The 19,141-nt window shown below is 39.4% G+C and overlaps 1 protein-coding gene across 29 annotated transcripts in view; it reads right to left on the reverse strand.

Annotated features, from left to right (window-relative positions):
* EML5 (EMAP like 5) overlaps positions 1 to 19,141 on the reverse strand; it is a 203,847-nt gene that overhangs the window by 176,281 nt on the left and 8,425 nt on the right. The window lies entirely within an intron of this gene.

Genomic DNA, 19,141 nt, shown 5'->3' on the forward strand with positions numbered 1-19,141 from the left:
TTAATTTTCTTAATAATATATTTAAAAGAGCAAAATATTTTTATTTTTTAAAGAAGTATCTTATTTTGGACTAATTTGAGACTTATAAAAATGTTACAAGATAGTACAGTTTTCTTATATCCCTCATCACACTTCATTATAATATAAACATTTTGCATAATCATGTTACAGTCATCAGGAAGAGGAATGAAATTAACATTAGTAAAATATCATTAGCTAAACTAAAAACCTTATTCAAAATTCACCATTTTTTCTACTAATGTCTCTTTTCTGTTCCAAGATCCTATCAAGGATCCCATGCAGCATTTTAACTGTTATTCCCCCTCAGCAACTTCCAGTCTCTGTAACACTTCCTTAGATTTTCCTTTCCTTTCATAGCCTAGAAACTTTTGAAGAGTACTAACCAGTTATTTCAGAGAATGTCTCCAAATTTGGATTTGTCATGTTTTCTCATGATTAAAGGGAGGTTATGCATTTTGGGCAAAAATACCACAAAAATTACATCTGTCCTTCTTTGCACATCATATCAGAAGGGTATCAATATCTACTATTACTGATGATGTTTACCTCAATCCCTTGGTTAAACAGTACATGCCACTGTAATGTTACTATGAAGTTTTTCTTTGTAGTCACTAAGTATGCTAGAGGAGACACTGCGAGACTGCAAATCCTATTTCTCTCTTCAAATTTTCACCCACTAATTTTAGCATCTATTGGCAGATTCTGTCTGTAACGTTTACTACTATAATATTTCCATAATGTGATTGTCTTTTTTTTTTTTTTTTTGACAGAGTTTTGCTTTGTCACCCAGGCTGGAGTGAAATAGTGCAATCTTAGCTCACTGCAACCTCTGCTTCCCAGGTTCAAGTGATTCTCCTGCCTCAGCCTCCCAAGTAGCTGGGATTACAGGCACCCGCCACCATGCCTGGCTATTTTTTTGTATTTTTAGTAGAGATAGGGTTTCACCATATTGGTCAGGCTGGTCTCAAATTCCTGATCTAAGGTGATGTACCCGCATTGGCCTCCCAAAGTGCTGGGATTACAGGTCTGAGACACCATGCCTGGCCCATAATGTGATTCTCTTTTCTCCCTCTTTTCTTCAACATTTATTAAGTAGAATTCTACTACAAGGAAGTTATCTTTTATCCCCTGTTTATTTAACCCATCATCTATTTATATCAGCTTGAACTCATGAATATTTTCTTTCAAAAGTTAGCAAACTTTTTCTGTAAAGGGCCAGGGAGTAAATGTTTTATGCTCTGTGGGCCATATGGTTTCTATCACAACTACTCAACTGGGCTGTTACAACACTAAATCAGCCATGGATAATATGTAAACCCTGCATTCCCATTGGGAGCAGTATCATTTCCAAAAGGGAAAAAGTTAGTTCTTAAATGCATAGAGGTTTGATTGCATAAAGCACAGAAATAAATTCAATACAGGAACTGATACACAGCTTATCTGTGGTACTAAGATTTTGTAGTGGGTACTAAAATTTTCACATCTCATGTTGAAATGTAATCTTCAATGCTGGAGGTGGTGCCTGGTAGGAGGTGATTGGATCATGGGGGTAGTTTCTCATGAATGGTTTATACCATCCTCTCAGTGCTGTTCTCAAGATAGTGAGTTCTCATGAGACCTCCCCACCCCGCTTCCTTCTCCTCTAGCCATTTGAAGTGCCTTGCTTCTCCGTTGCCTTCTGCCATGATTGGAAGCTTCCTGAGGCCTCCCCAGAAGCAGAAACAGCTACGCTTCCCATATAGCCTGGAGAACTGTGAGCCAGCTAAACCTTTTGTTTTTATAAATTACCCAGTCTCAGGTATCTCTTTATAGCAGTGTGAGAATGGACTAATACAGGTGTTTAGGAGAAAGAAAATACCTAAAAGAGCTCTTTAGGGGGCAGTAATAAAAATGCAGTTGTAAAATACTGAGGTAAATAGTCATATCTGCATTCCAATAAAACCTTATTAACAAAAATAGGTGTCAAGCCAGATTACCCTATAGTCTGTTGTTTGTTGACCCGTTTTATTCTAGGGGTTATAATTCAATACCATTATTCTGTATTTTGTAACTGAAACTGTTCCATCATTGGCCTTCAGACGATCTTAAAGTCAGCTTCCATATTCTTTAAATAAGCCATCATCTCTTTTTGAGCACTTACTTACTTGTACCACAAAATAGTCGAGTATGTTTTCTGCCCTAGCCCTATAATCAAATACTTCTCTAGAAAACCTTAGTTCCTCTTATTGAACACTGGTGTTTAGAGAACAAGATCAGAATGCTAGAAGTGATCACTGTTATTGGAAGATTAGCACTCGCTTCTAGGCTGTCTCAGCAGACAACCAGAAAATTTACTTATGTATACTAACCCATGCATACATTCTATATAGTCTGTATACATAGATACATTCTGTATCTAAGTATTTAAAAATCATGAATTCCTATCAACACTTCAGATTCTAACCCCAAACCACAGGGTTCATCTAAGACTTCTCCCTTTATTTATAACTTCTTCCTCTAAGAGTGAGAAACTAGACTCTCATAGTCTATGGTTTATTTACTTACTGTAGTAAACGCAGACATTTCAGAATTGGCAGCCCTGTGGAGAACAATTTTACTAACTAGATTATAGCATTATATGCAGTGTTTTTGTTTTTTGTCTTTATCCTTACAGTTAAGATACTGTTTTTCAGTTATTAGGTTCATTGTTCACTACAAAGCTCAGCAGCAGAGGAGAGGAGGGAGAGCTTGTGAAATGGCAGCTGAAATTTGTTTTTCTCTTTTTCCTACAGTCACTTTGCAGTTTTGGTATTCTCTGTTTAGTAATGCTGGGGCTATGGTTTGTACAAAAAGTCTATGGAAGAGATTTTGGGAGGTTACTAACTACATACTTGCCATTGTCTTCAGTTACCCAGAGATCTGATAAGTTATTTTAATGAGGTTCAATTTATAATTTTATTTTTTATAATTCATGCTTTTTGTGTTCTATTTTGCTTTTTCTAGAAATTTTATAGTTTTACCTCTCACATTTTCAATTTTACATATGGTGAGGTATATGCTGGGGTTCATTTTTTCCTCATAATGGACATTCAGTTGTTTTCACGTCATTTGTTGACAAGAGATCATTCAGAACACAGAAAAAATGCTGATGTAGGTTAAGGCGAGAACATTTCTGAAAAAGGGAAAAAGAGTGGGATCTAGTCACAAGTAGAAGGATTAATATTGGATAGAAGCTGAATGTATTGCTTTTGGAGAGTTGGAATCTGAAGATTCTCTTCTGACTGGTCCAATTTTCTTAATGAGAATGAAAGCATGAGTGTTGTTCAGGTATTCTTCAGGTCAACAATATCTTACAGTTAAGTTTTATCTACATAATGCCTAGAATATTGTTGAACATATAGTGAAACTCAACATTATGGATTAATTTGGGAGACAAATGACAGATGTAATCATCTGAAGGTATATTCCTATTGTAAAACATTTAACAAGATTATTACCCATCCATATTGTGACACTATCATCTACTATCATCTGAAATATATGAAAAGAACAAATTTTTTTAAAAGTTCTTCCTATTAATATTGCTGAGTAATGGAAATTAATTAGGTTATAAGCACTGTCATCAAATCCCACAATTACATATTAAATTGCTTTAAGTAATCACTAAATTTATCATAACTATAAGGAAATAACATGTTAAACAAAGTGAGCTATCATCTTCTTCATAGATCTTTCTTCTTCCATGCAAATATATTAATCAATGTTCCTTTAACTTTATCTCACATCTCAAATGAGCACTGTACACTATTAGACAACTCTATTAAACACTTAGCTGATAAATGTGCATCCCTCTCTCAACCTCCAAACTCCCACATGACTACAATTCCCTACTATCAACCTCTGCCTTGCAACAGATAAGCCTTTCTCAAATTTAATGAATAATACAGATGGAATTAAAGAAGAGACTTCATTCACATGAAATTAACTAATGTAAATGCAACTGTACAGGCAGACTGACTTCCCTTTTGTAAAATGTAAGAAATGTCTATAGTCCTTGAACACTCAGCTTGTGTTCTAGGTCCCATTCTCCTTAGTTTCAAGTACTTTACTCCTAGAATTATGCTTTCTGCAATTATTGCTTCCTCATTACTGAGTCATTCCTATTACTATTCAAATATGCCCATTAAAAAAGAATTCCCTTGACCCATTACCCATCATCCCATTTCTCTGCTCCTCATTCAAAGCAAAATTTCTCAAAAGAGGTGTCTCATCTTTTTCACTCCCTTTGTCTCAACATACTTCAAGTTGGGTTTCATCTCCTTCACTGAAACAGTTTTTCCAAGGTTACATAACATTGCCAAATCTAATAATAAACTATATATCCTTATCCCCTCCACTTTTCAGGAGTATTTGACATAACTGACCACTCTCTTTTTTGAAAGACTTTCCTCTCTAGCCTTCCCCGACTCCATAGTTTATCAGCCCTTCCTTTTGGTAGGCACTATCTTCCTGCATCCCACCTCTGAATGTTAAAGTGTATGATATGAGGGCTTTGTCTTAGCTGTCTTCCCTTCCTTTCCCAGGTGATTTCATCCAATCCCACAACTTTGAATGCATATAGATCTTGATAACTCCCAAACCTGTATCACTAGGTCAGAGCAATGGATACACTCCTCAAATTTCATACATCCTAAAGACAATCTGATTTCCCCTTATCTTCCCAATCTGCTCCTCCTTGCCTTAGTAAATGGTATCACTGTCCATTCAGTAGCTCAGACCAAGAAGCTAAATTTCATCCTCACTACTTATCTTTTCCTCATTCATCTCATGCATTCTATTAGCCTGTCCTACTGGCTCTATCATCACCGTCATTTCTGCTACAAAATTAATCTGAGCCAGCATTCCTCTTACATCAGAACTATTTCAGTAGCCTTCTGACTACCTACCATTATTCTTCTATTGCTTCCTGTTAGAGCTTTCTCAACATAGCCAGAGTGATCTTTTAAAAATACATAAATCACCAGGCACGGTAGCTCACACCAGTAATCCCAATAATTTTTGGGAGGCTGAGGTGGGTGGATCACAAGATCAGGAGATAGAGACCAGCCTGGCCCACATGGTGAAACCTCGTCTCTACTAAAAATACAAAAAATTAGCTGGGCATGGTGGGTGTGCCCATAATCCCAGCTACTCGGGAGGCTGGGGCAGGAGAATCGCTTGAACCTGGGAGGTGGAGGTTACAGTGAGCTGAGATTACCCCATTGCATTCCAGCTTGGGTGACAGGGCAAGAGTCTGTCTCAAAAAGATATGCTCTCACCTACCTCTCAAACCTTGACTTCTACTATTTTTCCTCTTGTTCACTACACTCCAGCCACATTGGCGTTTCCATGCCTTAAAATGGACAAGCTTGCTGTGCTATCAAAGTCTTTGTCTAGAATGATTGACCAAATCTTTGCTGCATTCATATCATTCATGCTTTGGTGCAAATGTAACTTGCTCAGAGAAGCTTTCCCTAACTACCCCTAGTCATCCCAACATATTCTGTTCCTTACTCTAATTATTTCATGTTTCCCCTCATGCTTACTCCTTCAGAGGTATCTGCATGCCAGTGTTAAAAGGTGGACACTATGTTTCACTTGATCTTTTAACAATCCAAGCTGCCTTTAAATTCAGCCAAATTAATTGCAGCTACTCCATGAGTCCGCTGAAATCATCACCTGAGGCACTGGGCCACAGTACACCTCACTTGATATCATCCACAATGCACATAATTATGACCTTCCAGATACTCTGTGAGTGAACATTTTTCTGAACTGATGATGCAGGATATCTGTCTTTTAGTGTTTTCAGCTCATGATGATACTGAGCAGACCCACCAATAGAAAACAAAAACTTTGCTTGGTAATAAATCTCCGAACAGGAAATATCCAGCATGTGAGGGCTTTAGGCAAGAAGCCCAAAATATTTAAGGGGGTCCCAGTACTTATCCACATTGTTATATAATGCATAATAGTAAATGAATGGATTTGGCTAGGTCCTGAGGTTTTTTCAGGTTGACTCCTAGCCCAGCAGCTGAACATGGATTGCTATTAAATCCAGAGCAGTGGTTTTCAACCCTGCCTACATATTACAATCATTTGGGAAGCTTAAAAATTAAAAATGGAAGCAAACAACAAACAATACCTGGACCTCATTCTAAACAAATTAAATCAAAATTTATTTGGGTAAGTCTTGGCCATTGGTGGTTTTATTTTGTTTTCTTTAACTTTCTATTAAGCAACCAGGGTTGAGAATCCGGAATCTGGAGCAGTGTTCTCAAACTTTAGACTATATTAACACCATCTGGAGATTATAAAAACTGATTAGTGAGACCGGGCATGGTGGCTCACACCGGTAATCCTAGCACTTTGGGGGGCTGAGGCGGGCAGATCACCAAGGTCAGGAGTTCAAGACCAGCCTGGCCAACAAGGCAAAGCCCTGTCTCCACTAAAAATACAAAAATTAGCCAGGCATGGTGGCAGGCACCTGTAGTCCCAACTACTCAGGAGGCTGAGGCAAGAGAATCACTTGAACCCAGGAGACAGAGGTTGCAGTGAGCAGAGATTGTGCCACTGCATTCCAGCCTGGGTGACAAGAGCAAAAAGAAAAAAGAAAGAAAAGAAAAAAAAGAAAAGAACGAAAGAAGGAAAGAAAAGAAAGAACAGAACAGAATGAACTCAACTGATTATTGGGCTCCACACCTAGAGTTTCTAATTTGGTAGGTCTGGAGTGAGCCCACAGAATTCTTATTTTTTTTTTAATAACTTTTCAGGTGATGCTAATATTGCGAGTCTGAAGACCACACTTTTCAGAAGCAAGAATCTAGGGCTGCCAACTATGTGTCATTTTTTAAATAACCAAATAAAGTGAAAACTGCTGGGACAAAACTTTTTTTAAAAAATGTTATGAGTGTGTATTATGCATTGGAACAAATCTTGAAAGAGGCTAGTTTTGTGTACCAATAATGACATGACTCATTTTGCCATCTTCTTCCTGCTTTCCCTTTTCCCCTGGGCATACACAGTCTTTTGGGGAGTCTTACGATTACAATATAATGATGGCAAAACAGAGCTAATGCTTTCACTAAGGTGAAGCAGTCCTCATCTTACGACACAGCTGATTACTCCTTTCTCCCTGAATTACTCTCTTCACTTGACTTCCATGATCCTACACTCTTGGTTTTCCTTATGTTTCTCTGGCCACATTTTTGTCAGTTCTTCATTTCTCCTACATTAAAATGTTGGAGCGCCACAAGAATCCATTTTTTAGATCCTTTATCTAAACGACTTCAGTGGTCTCATCCAGGTTCATGGCTTTAAATACTGTCTCTATTCAAATTTATACCAGCCCAGATTGTTCCCTGAATTATAGACATATATGTTCAACTGCCTAATTAAAAACCCCACTTGGTTTTCTATTAGATAATCTCAAACAGAATACTTCTAAAACAGAGTTTCTTAAAGTCGTGAGGCCCCTGTTTCAGGCCCTAGGTCCCAGGTGACATTTCTAATCCCTGGTACAGAAGGGAACCCACTGCCTTGAAGGGAAGGATTTAGTCTTGGCAGCATTAACCACCTTGGGCTAACTGAAGAGCCCTTGGGCCCTGAATGACCAGGAGCAATGCCCGAGTACTATGTCAAGGGCCTTGAGTAAGCCTCTGTGGCTTGTTGGCTTCAGGTAGGAAACAACACGTTACCAGCTGTGGTGGCTGTGGGTGAAACTCCTTTTGCTTGAGAAAAGCAGAGAGAAAAGTAAAGAAAACTTGTCTTGTACCTTAGGTACCAGCATGGCCATAGAAGTGGGTAGATCACCAAGTGGTCTCTTGAGGTCCCCACATTTCATGACCTGACTCTTGGATGGCATTTCTGGACATGCCCTGGGCTAGAAGGGAGTCCACTGCCCTGAAAAGTGAATCCCAGACCAGGCAGCATTCACCACAAGCTGACTTATGAGGCCTTGGGCCTTAAGGGAACACTGGCAGTAGTCTGGCAGTACTCCTCATGGCCTGTGGTGGCAGGCAGTGGCTGTAGGGTGAGGCTCCTCTGTCTTTGGAGAGAAGAGTGGGAAGGACTATATCTTGTGGTTTGAGTGCCAGCTCAGCCACAGTACAACAGAACACCAGATAGACTTTTAAGGTTTTTGACTGTAGTCCCTGACTCATGGATGGTACCTTTAAACCCACCCAAGCCTAGGAGAACTCACAGTCCTGAAGGGAAGGACACAGGCCTAGCTGGTTTTGCCACCTGTTGATTGTAGAACCCCAAGGCCTTGAGCAAACATAGGCAGTAATTGGGGACTGAATACAGAAAGCCTTGGGCAAGACACAGAGCTGTACTGTCTTCAGGTCTGACCAAGTGCCATCATAGTGGAGGTGGCCACAGGGGTGATTATGTCATTCCACCTCCAGCTTTAGATGGCTCAGAACACAGTTAGGGAGAGAGACTCCATCTGTTTGGGAGAAAGTAAGAGAAATGAATAAGAGTGTGCTTGGTAATCCAGAGAATTCTCCTGGATCTTGCCCAAGACCATCAAGGTTTCACCTCTATGAGTCTGCAAGAACTACAGCACTACCGAGTTTGGGGTGCCCCATAAAGCAGATATAGCTTAGCTCACAACGCCCAAGTTCATTCAAATATCTAGAAAGCCTTCACAAGAAGGACAGGTACAAACAAGCCCAGACAGTGAAGACAACAATAAATATCTAACTCTTTAATGCCCAGACACCAAAGAACATCTATCAGCATCAACACTAGACAAGAAAACATGACCCCACCAAATAACTAAATAAGCTACCAGGGACCAATCCTGGAGAAACAAGGATATGTGACTTTTCAGACAGAGACTTTGAAATATAGCTGTGTTGAAGAAACTCAAAGAAATTCAAGATAACACAGAGAAGGAAATAAGAATTCTGTCAGATAAATTTAACAGAAACTGAAATAATTTATAAGTACCAAGCAGAAATCCTGGAGCTGAAAAAATACAACTGGCATGCTGAATAATTCATCCAAGACTTTTAATATCAGAATTGATAAAGCAGAAGAAAGACTTAGTGGGCTTGAAGACAGGTTATTTTAGTCATAGAAGACAAAACAAACAATAAAAAACAATGAAGTGGGTCAGGCATGGTGGCTCATACCTGTAATCCCAGCTCTTGGGAGGTCGAAGGAGGTCAACTGCTTGAGCCCAGTAGTTCAAGACCAGCATGACAACACGACAAAACCCTGTCTCCAATGAAGCACCCCTACAGAATATAGAAAATAGTCTCAAAAGGGCAAATATAAGAGTTACTGACCTTAAAAAGGAAGTAGAGAAACAGATAGAAGTAGAAAGTGTATTCAAAATAACAACAGAGAAAGATATTCCCAAACCGAGAGAAAGATATCAATATCCAAGTACAAGAAGGATAAGAACACCAAGCAGATTTTGCCCAAAGAAGACTACCTTAAGGCATTTAATACTTGAACTCCCAAAGATCAAGGACAAAGAAAGGGTCCTAGAAGTAGCAAGAGAAAAGAAACAAACAATGGAGCTCCAATACATCTGGCAGCAGACTTTTCAGTGAAAACCTTACAGGGCTGGAGAGAGTGGCATAACATATTTAAAGTTCTGAAGTAAAAAAAAAAATTACCCTACTTTAGTATATCTGGTGAAATTATCCTTCAATATGGAGAAACAAAGACTTTCCCAGACAAACAAAAGCTGAGGGATTTTATCAACACCAGACATGCCCTATAAGAAATGCCAGAGGAAGTACTTCAATCGGAAAGAAAAGGACATTAGTGAGTGATAAGTAATCATAAGTGAGTTTTGAAGATACAAAACTCACTGGTAATAGTAAGTACACAGAAAAACACAGAATATTATAACACTGCAACTATAGTGTGTAAATTACTCTTATACTAAGAAGACTAAATGAACCAATAAAAATAACTACAACCTTTTTAAGACATAGGCAATATAATAAGCTATAAATAGAAATAACAAAGTTAAAAAGCAGGAGGATGGGCTGAACACAGTGGCTCATGCCCGTAATCCTGGCACTTTGGGAGCTGAGGCAGGCAGACTGCTTTAGTCCAGGAGTTCAAGACCAGCCTGGGCAACATGCAAAATTCATCTCTACAAAAAATACAAAAATTAGCTGGACATGGTAGCACACATCTGTAGTCCCAGCTACTAAGGAGGCTTAGATGGTAGGATCACCTGAACCTGGAAGTCAAGGCTGCAGTGAGCCAAGATTGTGCCACTGTACTCCTGCCTGGGCAAAAGAGTAAGGTCCTGTTTCAACAAATAAAACAAATTTTATAAAATGAGGAGATGAAGTTAAAGCATAGAGTTTTAATTAGTTTTCTTTTTGTTTATATGAACAGTGTTAAGTTGTTATCTTAAAACAGAGGATTATAAAATAGTATTTGCAAGTCTCATGGTAATCTCAAACCAAAAGACATAAAATGGATACACAAAAAATAAAAAGCAGTAAACTAAATCATATCACCAGAGAACATCACCTTGACTAAAAAAACACCTGAAGGAAAGAAGAAATAAACGACCATGAAACAACAAGAAAAATAACAAAATAGCAAAAGTTCTTACTTATCAATAACAATAAAGATTTAACATCGTATGGATTCCTGCAAGTTTGGTGCTCTCTTCAGTTATATGAGAGTTGAAAACTTCAATTTTGAGTGTATGACTTTTCTCAGAAGCCATGTGGTTTTTATCCTGTTAGGTATATATTTACATTGACAATCCTGGTATTTTCTGCTTCTGGACATAGAACTGTGGAAGGTTAAGAAGTGGTAAGTTCAATATTTCAGGGATCAAAAATGCAGTTTATCAAAGATATTTAGGTTTTCTCCCTTTTAAGCATATAATATGATTTCATTTTGGGGTTTGTGTCTGGTTGGGACAATGTTACTAGTTTTGGGGGTTTCTTTCAAATGAGTTAGGAGCCTAGGTGATGAAGGTTACTTCCAAGCTAAAGCACTTAGATTGCAGATTATATATGTGAGAATTTTTAGAGCTCTCTTTTCTTCTGGCATAAGCAACCATTGATATTCAAGGTGATCACTGCTCCATTAACCTGTGTTCAAGAGTTAACCACAAAGAACAGAACTCTTAGGGAAACTTATTAATAACAGGTATTAATTGAACCTGATCCTGCCTTATGCCACTGATAAGTTATATGACCTGTGGCTAATTACCTAATGTCCAATAGTGTCATCAGTTTATATAAGAAAGGCTAAAGGGGGATAATGGCACTTCTTTCCTTTTACCTCATTCTCAAGAAAATAAGTTGGTTCTCTGTCATCTTCAGAAGGTGACCAATTTACCTGGAACTTGAATTGACTGCAATTCTCACCCTAATTAAAAAGCACAAATTGTCCCATGTAGAAGTCACTTCAGATTGGCTCCTTGGAACTTTGTGTATCACCCTACTAGTCTTTTTAAATGTCCTGTGCTCTCTGATGTCAAGAATCAGTTGTTTCTCTGTGAATCCTAAGTTTTTCTCTTGAGGAGTGAATTTTAAGACCAGAGACTGGACTTGCTATCTATACTGGCTTTGTCACATTTTTGTAAACTTTCAGTGGCTAGAACTAGGTAAAAAAAATGCATATATGGTACATCGTGAGTTCATAAGGACATTCCAATTCAAATTCAGAACTACAAAATGTGTACTTCTATGTTGCTGTGAGGAAATAATTCTCCATGGCTCTCTCATGTTTATAAATTTTTTTTTTTTTTGAGATGGAGTCTTGCTCTGTTGCCCAGGATGGAGTACAGTGTTGTGATCTCAGCTCACTGGAACCTCCACCTCCAAGGTTCAAATGATTCTCCTACCTCAGCCTTTCAAGTAATTGAGATTACAACAGGCACACACCACCATGCCTGGCTAATTTTTGTATTTTTAGTACAGATGGGGTTTCACTATTTTGGCCAGGCTGGTCTTGAACTCTTGACCTCTAGTGATCCACCTGCCTCAGCCTCCCAAAGTGCTGGAATTACATACATGAGTCACCACACCCAGCCCATGTTTCTGAAAATTTTGAATGAAGAGGTATTGACTGTCTTTGTTCTAGACTATTTTTGAGGGATATTTGTATAGCCAACAGACTTGAAAAATAAAGATAATGTCCCTGGCTGGACAAAGGGTATATTTGTTTACTGTTCAGTATAATAAATGTATCTCTCTCCAGGGCAAATGACACTGTATCAGTCCAAGTTCTGCAGAGAAAGAGAACAGAGTATATATAAAGAGATTTATTTCAAGGAATTGGCTAACATGATTGTGGGGACAGGTCTAAATTCCATAAGGCAGGGCAGCAGTACACTAGAAACTCAGGCAGGAGTTGATGTTGCAATCTTGAAGCAGAATTTCTCCTCCAGTTTTCATCTTAAGTTCTCCCACTGACTGAGTGGGCCCCTCCCATCCTTTTTTTGAGATGGAGTCTCACTCTGTCACCAGATTTGGAGTGCAGTGGCATGATCTCAGCTCATTCCAACCTCTGCCTCCCAGGTTCAGGTGATTCTCCTGCCTCAGCCTCCCAAGTAGCTGGGACTACAGGCACATACCACCATGCTCAGCTAATTTTGTATTTTTGTAGAGACAGGATTTCACCATGTTGGTCAGATGGTCTCAATCTCTTGACTGTGTGATCCATCCATCTTGGTGTCCCAAAATGCTGGGATTACAGGTGTGAGCCATCAACCCTGGCTGAATGGGGTCCTTATAAATAATCATCTTCTTTTCTAAAAGCCAATTGATAACAGATTTAATCATATCTATGAAATACCTTCACACCTGACTTAATGTTCAGTTAAATCATCTGGTACTATACAACCTACTCAAGATGACACAGAAAACTAACCATCACAAGCAGGTTTGTTTGCAGCCTATTATAAAAGATTCAGTTTCCCTAAACTCCAAGTTACTTAGCTGTGATGCAAACTCACAACTTAGGCTCTTCTATATCACCCTTGTGGGTTTAGGGGGGCAAAGATGTTGAAAAAAACATAATATAATGCTCATGCTGTTTGCTGTGCATATACAGAGTGATAAATCCTTTTGTTTCTGACCCAGAAGCTGGTGTATTCTGTCAGTATCCATGAAATTGTGGTAGGCTCCTAGTAACTTTCCAGTAGGGTAAAACTGTAGAACTTTCACAGTTCCTGACAGTTACATATTATTTTTTTCCTCCATCCTGAGAATTTTGCTTCTCAATATAACAGATAAATAAATTAGAATGTCCCTCAGTCAATTATATAAATGAAAGGTCAATCCAAAAAAGAACAGGCAACATATTTTTAATTTCTGAGCCAAATATCCTGCTTCATTTCTATGGACTTTCAGAATCTATTTCTTGCAATAGCAAAGAGAATTCATTTCTGAGCTCAGAAGCTATCAATAAAGAAAGCTAGGAGAACTGCCAATTCTATTACTACTACTGTACAAAGATGAATGATCTCTTTTTTTTTTTAATCAGGTGTTCAGAGGAATGTATTGAGTAGAGGTGAGGAACTAGGATGTTGAAAAGTAAAAAAAGGAAAGAAGGAGAGGAAAAAAGAGGGAGAGAGAATGAGGGACTTTCCAGTAATTCCACAAAGTTATTCTCATGGTATTAATCCTGCCTATACCCCAACATCTGATGATAATTTTGGGTCACCTTATAAAAAAAATAAATAAATTAGAATGTCCCAAAATTACTGATTTGCTGTATCTCACCTCATATACACCACAGATTCAGAATAATACCAATGATACTGCCACTAATTATAATTACTAAAAATAGTCATTTCTTTTGCATATCCTTATCCCCTTTTTGCATTTCTTATTGATATCGTTTGGCTGTGTCCCCACCAAATCTCATCTTGAGTTGTAGTTCCCATAATCCCCAGTCATGGGAGGGACCTACTTGAGGTAATTGAATCATGGTGGCAATTACTCTCATGCCATTCTCATGATACTGAGTTGCCATGAGATCTGATGGTTTTATGAGGGGCTGCTCCCCCTCTTCACTCTACACTTCTTCTTGCTGCCACCATGTGAAGAAGGATATGTTTGCTTCCCCTTCTGCCATGATTATAAGTTTCCTGAGGCTTCTCAGCCCTGCAGAATTGTGAGTCATTTAAACCTCTTTCCTTTATAAATTACCCAGTCTTAGGTATGTACCTATTAGCAATGTGGGAATCAACTAATTCAGTAAATTGGTACTGGGGTGCTGCTGTAAAGATACCCAAAAATGTGGAAGCAACTTTGTAACTGGGTAATAGGCAGAGGCTAGAACAGTTTGGAGGGCTCAGAAGAAGATAAGAAAATGTGGGAAAGTTTGGAACTTCCGAAAGACTTGGAGGCCCAGAAGACAGGAAGATGTGGGAATGTCTGGAAGTCCCTAGAGATTTGTTGAACGGCTTTGACTAAAATGCTGGTAGTAATATGGACAGTAAGGTCCAAGCTGAAGTGCTCTCAGATGGAGAAGAGGACCTTTTTGGGAACTGGAGTAAAGATCAATCTTACTATGCAAAAAGATTGGCAGCATTTTGCCCCTGCCCTAGAGATCTGTGGAACTTTGAACTTGAGAGAGAGAATTTAGGTTATCTGGTGGAAGAAATTTCTAAGTGATAAAGCATTCAAGTTTATCAAGCAAAGCATAAAAGTTTGGAAAATTTGCAGCCTGAAGATGTAGTAGAAAAGAAAAACCCATTTTCCAGGGAGAAATTAAAGCCTGCTGCATAAATTTATGTAAGAACAAGGAGCCAAATGCTAATCGCCAGGACAAAGGGGAAAATGTCTCCAGGGCATGTCAGAGATCTTTGTGGCAGCCCCTCCCATCACAGGCCCAGAGGCCAAGAAAGAAAAACTGGTTCCCTGAGCCAGGTCCAGGACCCCTCTGCTGTGTATAGCCTAGGGATTTGGTGCCCTGTGTCCCAGCCACTCCAGCTGTGGCTAAAAGAGGCCAAGGTACAGCTCAGGCCATGGCTTTGGAGGGTGCAAACCCCAAACCTTGGCAGCTTCCACAATGGTGTTGTTCCTGCAAGTATGCAAAAGACAAGCATTGAGGTTTGGGAACCTCTGCCTAGATTTCAGAGAATGTATGAAAACACCTGGATGGGGCATCATGGCTCATGCCTGTAATCCCAGCACTTTGGGGGGCCAAGGCAGGTGGATCATCTGAGGTCAGGAGTTCGAGACCAATCCGGCCAACATGGTGAAATCTCGTCTCTACAAAAATACAAAACTAGGGATTCCATGTTTGGATCGCCTTCCATGAACACTCCCTTCATGAAAGCCATCTTTCTCTCTCCTGGATTTCCCCTCTGGGGTCCCCTTCCACACACTCTCATGGAAGCCTGTCTTCCCCTCCTCAACTCCATCTCTCTCTATTCCTTTCCACTTAGTGTGGAAGCTACTTTCCTCTCCTGGATTCCATCTTTCTGGATTCTCTCCTTCAGTGTGAGAGTTAGCTATTTCTCTCTCCTCCTCCTGTTTCTCTGTCTCTAAATAAATCACTTTCTACAAACATTTTTGAGTTACTTATTTACTGTGCACTGCACCTTGGCCCCCTCTCTTATTCTTGAGAGGGCAGGAGACCAAGAACCTGGAGAAACATCTTCTCAGGGGAGCTGAGGGCACTCTGAACCCCAATATTACATGTTGGCGAGCCAGCCAGGAGAGCGGTACACTAGAAGAAGGGTACAACCAGGAAAGGGGTACAGCTGGAGAAAAAGACTTCAAAATCAGCCATGAGGTCACAAATAATCCTGCTGCTGGAACCACAGATGTCCTTGGCTTGTGGGCTCTATCGTGGACCTCTAGATCAACCTGCACCCCTGAAAGGTTCCCCTCTGTAGGAAACCTCAACTGTAGGGTCCCTTCTATGCCCCATTTCAGAAGCAGTTAAAGAGAACTGATTTCCATAATTCCAGTAGAAGTTGGGCTTTCCTGTTCAGGGGGAGAGGAGGTAATGAGGGAATGTGTTCTCTTTCTGGGTCCACGAGGGGGTGTAGTTTTAAGGGCAAGAACTTCCCAGCACCATGCCCTGCTCCCATCTCTCTACATCTGGGAGATTTAATGGTGTCTGTTTAAATTTCCTGGGCATGCAAATAAACTAAGAGTCAATCACCTCAGCAGAAGTTCTAAGGAACTCCTTTCATTGGGGTCTTAGAGAAGGTGGTGGTTCCTCCCAGGTTAAAAGTCCCCTTTTTCCACATCTCTTCGGACACTCCCTTCCACAAACTCCCTTCCACATCCCCTTCCATGAACACTCCCTTCATGGAAGCCATCTTTCTCTCTCCTGGATTTACCCTCTGGGGTCCCCTTCCACACTCTTGTGGAAGCCTGTCTTCCCTTCCTAAACTCCATTTCTCTCTATTCCTTTCCACTCAGTGTGGAAGCTGCTTTTCTTCTCCTGGATTCCATCCTTCTGGATATTCTCACTCAGTGTAAGAGTTAGCTGTTTCTTTCTCTCTCCTCCTCCTGTTTCTCTGTCTCTATATGAATCACTTTCTACAAAAAAAAAAAAAAAAACCCACAAAACTAGCCAGGTGTGGCAAACACCTGTAGTCCCAGCTACTCAGAAGGCTGAGAAAGGAGAATCACTTGAACCCAAGAGCTGGAGGTTGCAGTGAGCCAAGATCACACCACTGCACTCTAGCCTGGGCAAGACAGGGTGAGACTCCATCTCAAAAAAAAGAAAAAAGACCAGACTAGACCAGACCAGGATGTCCAGGCAGAGGTGTATTGCAGGGGTGAAGCCCTCATGGAGAACTTCTGTTAGGGCAGTGCATAAAGGAAATGTGGAGTTGGAGGCTGCACACACAAATGTGGGGTGGACCCCAACACAGCCCCACTGGGCACTGCCTAGTAGAGCTGTGAGAAGGGGGCCAGTCTGGAGGATGGTGTAAATGTAAAGAGTCTAAAATCTCCAATCAAAAGAGATGGAGTGGCTGAATGGATGGAAAAACAAGACCCATTAATCTGTTGCCTACAATAAACACACCTCACCTATAAATACACATATAGACTGAAAATGAAGGGATGGAAAAAGATATTCCATGCCAATAGAAACCAAAAAAGAACAGGAATAGCTATACTTATACTAGAAAAAATAGATTTCAGGACAAAAAAAACTACGAGAAGAGACAGAGAAAGTCAGCATATAATGAGAAAGGAGTTAATTCAGCAACAATATATAACAATTTTAAATGTGTGTGTGTGTGTGTGTGTGTGTGTATTGTGTGTGTATATACGTATACACACACACAATACACACACACACACACACACACACACACACACACACCCAACACTAAAGCACTCATATACATAAAGCAAGTATTAGAGCTAAAGAGAGACAGGCCCCAATATGATGATAGCTGGAGATTTCAACAACCCAGTTTCAGCACTGGACAGATCTTCCAGACAGAACATCAACAAAGAAACATCTGACTTAATGTACACTATAGACCAAGTGGCTCTAATAGATATTTGCAGAATATTTTATCCAATGTCTACAGAATTCACATTCTTTTCCTCAGCACATGAATTATTCTAAAGGATAGACTGTTGTCATAACACAAGTCTTAAAATGTTGAAAAAAACCTGATACAATATCAAGCATCTTCTGTGACCACAATGAAATAGAACTAGAAATAATAAAAGGAATTTTTGGAACTATACAAATATGTGGAAATTAAATATTCTCCTGAATCACCAGTGGGTCCATGAAGAAATTAAAAAGGAAACTGAAAAGTTTCTTGATACAAATGCAAGTCAAAACACAATATATCAAAACCTATGGGATACTGCAAAAGCAGTATTCAAGGGAAAGTTTATAGTTAAAAGTGCCTACATCAAAAAAGAGGAAAAACTTCAAATAAACAATCTAATGGTGCATCTTTAGAAAAGCAAGAGCAAACCAAACCCAAAATTTGTAGCAAGATATAAGATCTGGGCAGAAATAAATGAAATTGAAATTTTAAAAAACCAATACAAAATTTCAATGAAACAAAAAGTTGGTTTTTTTTTTTTTTGAGACAGAGTCTTGCTCCGTCACCAGGCTGTAGTGCAGTGGCACAACCTTGGCTCACTGCAACCTCCGCCTCCCAGGTTCAAGCAATTCTCCTGCCTCAGCCTCCCAAGTAGCTGGGACTACAGGTGCACGTCACCACGCCCAGCTAATTTTTGTATTTTTAGTAGAGATGGGGTTTCACAATATTGGCCAAGATGGTCTCAGTCTCTTGACCTCATGATCTGCCCACCTTGGCCTCCCAAAGTGCTGGGATTACAGGCGTGAGCCACCATGCCTGGCCCAAAAGTTATTTTCTTTTTTTAAAGTTAAAGCTGACAAACCTTTAGCCAAATTAAGCAAAAAAAGAAGATACAAATAAATAAAATTGGAAATGAAAAAGGAGACATTACAACTGATACTGCAGAAATTCAAAGGATCATTAGTGGCTACTATGACCAACTCTATGCCAATAAATTTGAAAATCTAGAAGAAATGAACACATTCCTAGACACATATAATCTACAAAGATTGAACCAGAAAGAAATCCAAAACCTGAAGAGACCAATAACAAATAACAAAATCAAAGCCATAATAAAAATTCTATATCAAAACTACAATGAGATACCATCTCGCCCCAGTTAAAATGACTTATATTCAAAAGACAGGCGATAACAAATGCTGGCAAGGATGTGTAGAATGCAAATTCGTACCACCACTATGGAGAGCAGTTTGGAGGCTCCTCAAAAAACTAAAAATAGTGCTACCATATGATCCAGCAATCCCACTGTAGGGCATATACCCAAAAGAAAGGAAATCAGGATATCAAGGAGATATCTGCACACCGATGTTTATTGCAGCACTGTTCACAATAGCTAAGATCTGGGAGCAACCTAAGAGTCTATCAATAGATAACCGGATAAAGAAAATGTGGTATATATACACAATGGAGTACTAGTCAGCTGTAAAAAAAAAAAAAAAAAAAAAAGAGATCCTGTCATTTGCAATATCATGGATGGAAATGGAGATTGTTAAGTAAAATAAGCCAGGCACAGAAAGACAAACATCGCATGTTCCCACTTATTTGTGGAATCTA

The sequence above is a fragment of the Callithrix jacchus genome, chromosome 8, assembly GCF_049354715.1.
Source record: "Callithrix jacchus isolate 240 chromosome 8, calJac240_pri, whole genome shotgun sequence".
NCBI classification, from domain to species: Eukaryota; Metazoa; Chordata; class Mammalia; order Primates; family Cebidae; genus Callithrix; species Callithrix jacchus.